We start from the raw sequence: 8,202 nt of genomic DNA, 5'->3' as shown, positions 1-8,202 counted from the left end.
GTTAAGGAATGCCGTTTTGACGTCCATCTGCCATATGTCATAATCATAGTATGCGGCAATTGCTAACATGATTCGGACGGACTTCAGCTTCACTACGGGAGAGAAAGTCTCATCATAGTCAACCCCTTGAACTTGCCGATAACTCTTAGCGACAAGTCGAGCTTTATAGATGGTAATATTACCATCTGCGTCCGTCTTCTTCTTAAAGATCCATTTGTTTTCTATCGCTCGCCGATCATCGGGCAAGTCTGTCAAAGTCCATACTTTGTTTTCATACATGGATTCTATCTCAGATTGCATGGCTTCAAGCCATTTGTTGGAATCTGGGCGTGCCATCGCTTCTTCATAGTTCGAAGGTTCACTGTTGTCTAACAACATGATTTCCTGGACAGGGTTGCCATACCACTCTGGCGTGGAACGTGTCCTTGTGGACCTACGAAGTTTAGTAGCAACTTGATCCGAAGTACCTTGATCATCATCATTAATTTCCTCTCCAGTCGGTGTAGGCACCACAGGAACATTTTCCTGAGCTGCACTACTTTCCGGTTCAAGAGGTAGTACTTCATCGAGTTCTACTTTCCTCCCACTTACTCCTTTCGAGAGAAACTCTTTTTCCAGAAAGGATCCGTTCTTGGCAACAAAGATCTTGCCTTCGGATCTAAGGTAGAAGGTATACCCAATGGTTTCCTTAGGGTATCCTATGAAGACGCATTTTTCCGACTTGGGTTTGAGCTTTTCAGGTTGAAGTTTCTTGACATAAGCATCGCATCCCCAAACTTTTAGAAACGGCAACTTAGGTTTCTTCCCAAACCATAATTCATACGATGTCGTCTCAAAGGATTTAGACGGTGCCCTATTTAAAGTGAGTGTAGCTGTCTCTAGAGCGTATCCCCAAAATGATAGCGGTAAATCGGTAAGATACATCATAGATCGCACCATATCCAATAGAGTGCGATTACGATGTTCGGACACACCGTTACGCTGAGGTGTTCCAGGCGGCGTGAGTTGTGAAATGACTCCACATTTTCTTAAGTGCGTACCAAATTCGTGACTTAAATATTCTCCTCCATGATCTGATCGTAAGAATTTTATCTTTCGGTCACGTTGATTCTCCACTTCACTCTGAAATTCCTTGAACTTGTCAAAGGTCTCAGACTTGTGTTTCATCAAGTAGACATACCCATATCTACTTAAGTCATCAGTGAGAGTGAGAACATAACGATATCCTCCGCGAGCCTCAACGCTCATTGGACCACACACATCAGTATGTATGATTTCCAATAAGTTGGTTGCTCGCTCCATTGTTCCGTAGAACGGAGTCTTGGTCATTTTTCCCATGAGGCATGGTTCGCATGTGTCAAACGATTCATAATCGAGAGACTCTAAAAGTCCATCAGCATGGAGCTTCTTCATGCGCTTGACACAAATGTTACCAAGGCAGCAGTGCCACAAGTATGTGGGACTACCGTTATCAACTTCACATCTTTTGGTATTCACACTATGAATATGTGTAACATTACGTTCGAGATTCATTAAGAATAAACCATTGACCATCGGGGCATGACCATAAAACATATCTCTCATATAAATAGAACAACCATTATTCTCGGATTTAAATGAGTAGCCATCTCGCATTAAACGAGATCCAGATACAATGTTCATGCTCAAACTTGGCACTAAATAACAATTATTGAGGTTTAAAACTAATCTCGTAGGTAAATGTAGAGGTAGCATGCCGATGGCGATCACATCGACCTTGGAACCATTCCCGACGCGCATCGTCACCTCATCCTTCGCCAGTCTCCGCTTATTCCGCAGCTCCTGCTGTGAGTTACCAATGTGAGCAACGGCACCTGTATCAAATACCCAGGAGTTACTACGATTACTGGTAAGGTACACATCAATTACATGTATTTCAAATATACCTTTATTGTTGTCGGCCTTCTTGTCCGCTAAGTATTTGGGGCAGTTCCGCTTCCAGTGACCCTTCCCTTTGCAATAAAAGCACTCAGTCTCAGGCTTGGGTCCATTCTTTGACTTCTTCCCGGCAACTGGCTTACCGGGCGCGGCAACATCTTTGCCGTCCTTCTTGAAGTTCTTCTTACCCTTGCCCTTTTTGAACTTGGTGGTTTTATTGACCATCAACACTTGATGTTCTTTCTTGATTTCTACCTCTGCTGACTTCACCATTGAAAATACTTCAGGAATAGTTTTCACCATCCCCTGCTGTAGGACCTTGAAGTATGTCTAGAGGGGGGTGATTAGACTACTTGACCAATAAAACTTAACCTTTTCCCAATTTTAGAGTTTGGCAGATTTTAGCTATTTTAGGACAAGTCAAGCAATCATCACACAATTCAAGCAAGCATGCAAAGAGTGTATAGGCAGCGGAAATTAAAGCATGCAACTTGCAAGAAATTAAAGGGAAGGGTTTGGAGGATTCAAACGCAATTGGAGACACGGATGTTTCTAGCGTGGTTCCGATAGGTGGTGCTATCGTACATCCACGTTGATGGAGACTTCAACCCACGAAGGGTAACGGCTGCGCGAGTCCATGGAGGGCTCCACCCACGAAGGGTCCACGAAGAAGCAACCTTGTCTATCCCACCATGGCCGTCGCCCACGAAGGACCTGCCTCACTAGCGGTAGATCTTCACGAAGTAGGCGATCTCCTTGCCCTTACAAACTCCTTGGTTCAACTCCACAATCTTGTCGGAGGCTCCCAAGTGACACCTAGCCAATCTAGGAGACACCACTCTCCAAGAAGTAACAAATGGTGCGTTGATGATGAACTCCTTGCTCTTGTGCTTCAAATGATAGTCTCCCCAACACTCAACTCTCTCTCATAGGATTTGGATCTGGTGGAAAGAGGGTTTGAGTGGAAAGCAACTTGGGGAAGGCTAGAGATCAAGATTCATATGGTAGGAATGGAATATCTTGGCCTCAACACATGAGTAGGTGGTTCTCTCTCAGAAATGGTAAGTTGGAAGTGTAGGTTCGTTCTAATGGCTCTCTCCACAAATGAAGAGGAGGTGGAGGGGTATATATAGCCTCCACACAAAATCTAACCATTACACACAATTTACCAAACTCGGTGGGACCGAATCGTTAAACTCGGTCGGACCGATTTAGTAAACCTAGTGACCGTTAGTGATTTTCGGTGGGACTGACATGCAACTCGGTGAGGCCGATTCGGTTAGGGTTAGGGCATAATGTAATCTCAGTGAGACCAATTACACAAACTCAGTGAGACCGATTTGGTAATAAGCTTTCCAGAGAGTGGTCAGGTAAACTCGGTGGGACCGATTTGCTCTTTTCGGTGAGACCGAAATGTTACAAAAAGGAAACATAGAGTTTACATTGCAATCTCGGTGGGACCGATCGCTCACTTTGGTTAGACCGAAACGTTACGAAGGGAAACAGAGAGATTGCAACCCCATCTCGGTGAGACCGAGATCCCTATCGGTAAGACCGATTTGCTTAGGATTTGTGGCAGTGGCTATGACTTTTGGAATCGGTGGCGCCGGATAGAAAGAATTGGTGTGACCGATTTTGGCTTTAGGTTTAGGTCATTTGTGGATGTGGGAAAGTAGTTGAGGGTTTTGGAGCATATCACTAAGCACATGAAGCAAGAGGCTCATTAAGCAACACCTCATCCCTTCTTGATAGTATTGGCTTTTCCTATAGACTCAATGTGATCTTGGATCACTAAAATGTAAAATGAAGAGTCTTGAGCTTTTGAGCTTGAGCCAATCCTTTGTCCTTAGTATTTTGAGGGATCCACTTTCATCATCCATGCCATGCCATTCATTGAGCTTTCCTGAAATAATAGTCTTGGAATAGCATTAGCTCAATGAGCTATATGTTGTTATGAATTACCAAAACCACCTAGGGATAGTTGCACTTTCACCTGCATATTGTAGTTCATCACAAAGCTCTTGTAGCTCGGTGGGAGAAACTGAAGGATTCTGTCAATGACCGCCTCGTCTGGGAGGTTAATGTCCAGCTGGGACAGGCGGTTGTGCAACCCAGACATTTTGAGTATGTGCTCACTGACAGAACTGTTTTCCTCCATCTTACAACTATAGAACTTGTCGGAGACCTCATATCTCTCGACCCGGGCATGAGCTTGGAAAACCATTTTCAGCTCCTCGAACATCTCACATGCTCCGTGTTGCTCAAAACAATTTTGGAGCCCCGGTTCTAAGCTGTAAAGCATGCCGCACTGAATGAGGGAGTAATCATCAGCACGTGACTGCCAAGCGTTCATGACGTCTTGGTTCTCTGGGATGGGTGCTTCACCTAGCGGTCCTTCTAGGACATATGCTTTCTTGGCAGCTATGAGGATGATCCTCAGGTTCCGGACCCAGTCCGTATAGTTTCTACCATCATCTTTCAGCTTGGTTTTCTCTAGGAACGCGTTGAAGTTCATGTTGACATGAGCGTTGGCCATTTGATCTACAAGACATATTTTGCAAAGATTTTAGACTAAGTTCATGATAATTAAGTTCATCTAATCAAATTATTTAATGAACTCACACTCAGATTTGACATCCCTCTAGTCATCTAAGTGTTACATGATCTGAGTCGACTAGGCTGTGTCCGATCATCACGTGAGACGGACTAGTCATCATCTGTGAACATCTCCATGTTGATCGTATCTTCCATACGACTCATGTTCGACCTTTCGGTCTCTGTGTTCCGAGGCCATGTCTGTATATGCTAGGCTCGTCAAGTTAACCCTAAGTGTTTTTGCATGTGTAAAACTGTCTTACACCCGTTGTATGTGAACGTAAGGATCTATCACACCCGATCATCACGTGGTGATACGAAACGACGAACTTTAGCAACGGCGCACAGTTAGGGGGAACACTTTCTTGAAATTATTATAAGGGATCATCTTATTTACTATCGTCGTTCTAAGTAAACAAGATGCATAAACATAATAAAATAATAAACATCACATGCGATTATATAGTAGTGATATGATATGGCCAATATCATATAGCTCCTTTGATCTCCATCTTCGGGGCTCCATGATCATCTTCGTCACTGGCATGACACCATGATCTCCATCATCATGATCTCCATCATCGTGTCTCCATGAAGTTGCTCGCCAACTATTACTTCTACTACTATGGCTAACGGTTTAGCAATAAAGTAAAGTAATTACATGGCGTTAAATCATTGACACGCAGGTCATACAATAATTAAGACAACTCCTATGGCTCCTGCCGGTTGTCATACTCATCGACATGCAAGTCGTGATTCCTATTACAAGAACATGATCTCATACATCACAATATATCATTCATCATTCATCACAACTTTTGGCCATATCACATCACATAGCAATTGCTGCAAAAACAAGTTAGACGTCCTCTAATTGTTGTTGCATCTTTTACGTGGCTGCAATTGGGTTCTAGCAAGAACATTTTCTTACCTACGAATAACCACAACGTGATTTTATCAACTTCTATTTACCCTTCATAAGGACCCTTTTCATCGAATCCGCTCCAACTAAAGTGGGAGAGACAGACACCCACTAGCCACCTTATGCAACTAGTGCATGTTAGTCGGTGGAACCTGTCTCACGTAAGCATACGTGTAAGGTCGGTCCGGGCCGCTTCATCCCACAATACCGCTGAAGCAAAATAAGACTAGTAGTGGCAAGCAAGTTGACAAGATCTACGCCCACAACAGATTTGTGTTCTACTCTTGCAATAGAGAACTATGCATAGACCTAGCTCATGATGCCACTGTTGGGGAACGTTGCATTAAAATAAAAAATTTCCTACGTTCACCAAGATCAATCTATGAGTTCATCTAGCAACGAGAGAGAGGAGTGCATCTACATACCCTTGTAGATCGCGTGCGGAAGCGTTCAAGAGAACGGGGTTGAGGGAGTCGTTCTCGTCGTGATCCAAATCACCGGAGATCCTAGCGCCGAACGGACGACACCTCCGTGTTCAACACACGTACGGTCAGCGTGACGTCTCCTCCTTCTTGATCCAGCAAGGGGGAAGGATAGGTTGATGAAGATACAGCAGCACGACGGCGTGGTGGTGGATGTAGCAGGGCTCCGGCAGGGCTTCGCCAAGCAACTACGGGAGGGAGAGGTGTAGCAGGGAGGGAAGGGAGGCACCAGGGTGTTGGGTGCGGCTGCCCTCCCACCCCCCTCCCCCCCTCTTTATATATGGACCCCAGGGGGGGCGCCGGCCCTAGAGATGGGATCTCTATGGGGCGGCGACCAAGGGGGGTGGAGTGCCCCCCAAGGCAAGTGGGGCGCCCCCCCACCCTCGGGTTTCCAACCCTAGGCGCAGGGGGGGGCAAGGGGGGGCACCAGCCCACCAGGGGCTGGTCCCCTCCCCACTTCAGCCCACGGGGCCCTCCGGGATAGGTGGCCCCACCCGGTGGACCCCCGGGACCCTTCCGGTGGTCCCGGTACAATACCGGTGACCCCCAAAACTCTCCCGATGGCCAAAACAGCACTTCCTATATATAATTCTTTACCTCCGGACCATTCCGGAACTCCTCGTGACATCCGGGGTCTCATCCGGGACTCCGAACAACTTTCGGTTTGCTGCATACTCATATTCATACAACCCTAGTGTCACCGAACCTTAAGTGTGTAGACCCTACGGGTTCGGGAGACATGCAGACATGACCGAGACGGCTCTCCGGTCAATAACCAACAGCGGGATCTGGATACCCATGTTGGCTCCCACATGCTCCTCGATGATCTCATCGGATGAACCACGATGTCGAGGATTTAAGCAACCCCGTATGCAATTCCCTTTGTCAATCGGTATGTTACTTGCCCGAGATTCGATCGTCGGTATCCCAATACCTCGTTCAATCTCGTTACCGGCAAGTCACTTTACTCATACCGTAATGCATGATCCCTTGACCAGACACTTGGTCACTTTGAGCTCATTATGATGATGCACTACCGAGTGGGCCCAGTGATACCTCTCCGTCATACGGAGTGACAAATCCCAGTCTCGATCTGTGTCAACCCAACAGACTCTTTCAGAGATACCTGTAGTGCACCTTTATAGTCACCCAGTTACATTGTGACGTTTGGTACACCCAAAGCACTCCTACGGTATCCGGGAGTTACACGATCTCATGGTCTAAGGAAAAGATACTTGACATTGGAAAAGCTCTAGCAAACGAACTACACGATCTTTGTACTATGTTTAGGATTGGGTCTTGTCCATCACATCATTCTCCTAATGATGTGATCCCGTTATCAGTGACATCCAATGTCCATAGTCAGGAAACCATGACTATCTGTTGATCAACGAGCTAGTCAACTAGAGGCTTACTAGGGACATGTTGTGGTCTAAGTATTCACACGTGTATTACGATTTCTGGATAATACAATTATAGCATGAATAAAAGACAATTATCATGAACAAGGAAATATAATAATAATCATTTAATTATTGCCTCTAGGGCATATTTCCAACAGACACGGCTCATATGGGATCATTTATAACCCGCCGCAGTCACCTCAACCTTCTGTGGATTCACATCACGCTATCAACGCCAATGATATACACCTCCTGCTATGGTCAAATATGGAGAATCTCAAGCCAACTCCTGGAGTCGCCTTGAGACTCGGGGGCTACAATGGTATGACTCGGCAAAACTAGACGGTTTCAATAAATTCAAGAACTCCGGGTCATTGAAGGAAAAAATAACTCGGGCCCCGGAGATTACTGCTAGATCGATGAAAATTTAAAAGCTGTCAGAAGATTTCCGGCTCAGAATAAGGACTCCGGTTTAAAATCCGGTTCAAGAGACCTCTTTCTCCCACAAAGCACTGAAGCTCTCAAATCCAGTTCAAAATCCGGCCTAGGGTAAATTTGTCCCTCACAAATTTTTGAAGCTCTCAAATCCGATTCAAAATCCGGCTCAAAGTAAATTTGTCCCTCACAAATTTTTGAAGCTTTCAAATCCGGTTTAAAGTTCCGGTTCAAAAAGAATTAATCTCTCGCAAGTTCGAGTTCTAAGAAAAATTAAAGGTTGCCAAAAAGAACTTGCTGCCATGATGCGCGGTTCAAACATGGGTATCCTACCTTACGGCTTATTTTATTATGGTCACTTGGGGGCTTCCTGCTCATCGGGCATAGCTATCAGTACCCTTTTGATCGGCGCAATGCCAAAATTTAGATGGTCACTTGGGGGCTTCGT

This window comes from Triticum dicoccoides, chromosome 6B (assembly GCF_002162155.2).
Source record: "Triticum dicoccoides isolate Atlit2015 ecotype Zavitan chromosome 6B, WEW_v2.0, whole genome shotgun sequence".
Classification (NCBI taxonomy): domain Eukaryota; kingdom Viridiplantae; phylum Streptophyta; class Magnoliopsida; order Poales; family Poaceae; genus Triticum; species Triticum dicoccoides.
The sequence above is the reverse complement of the archived record's forward strand: the minus strand, read 5'-3'. Positions refer to the sequence as shown.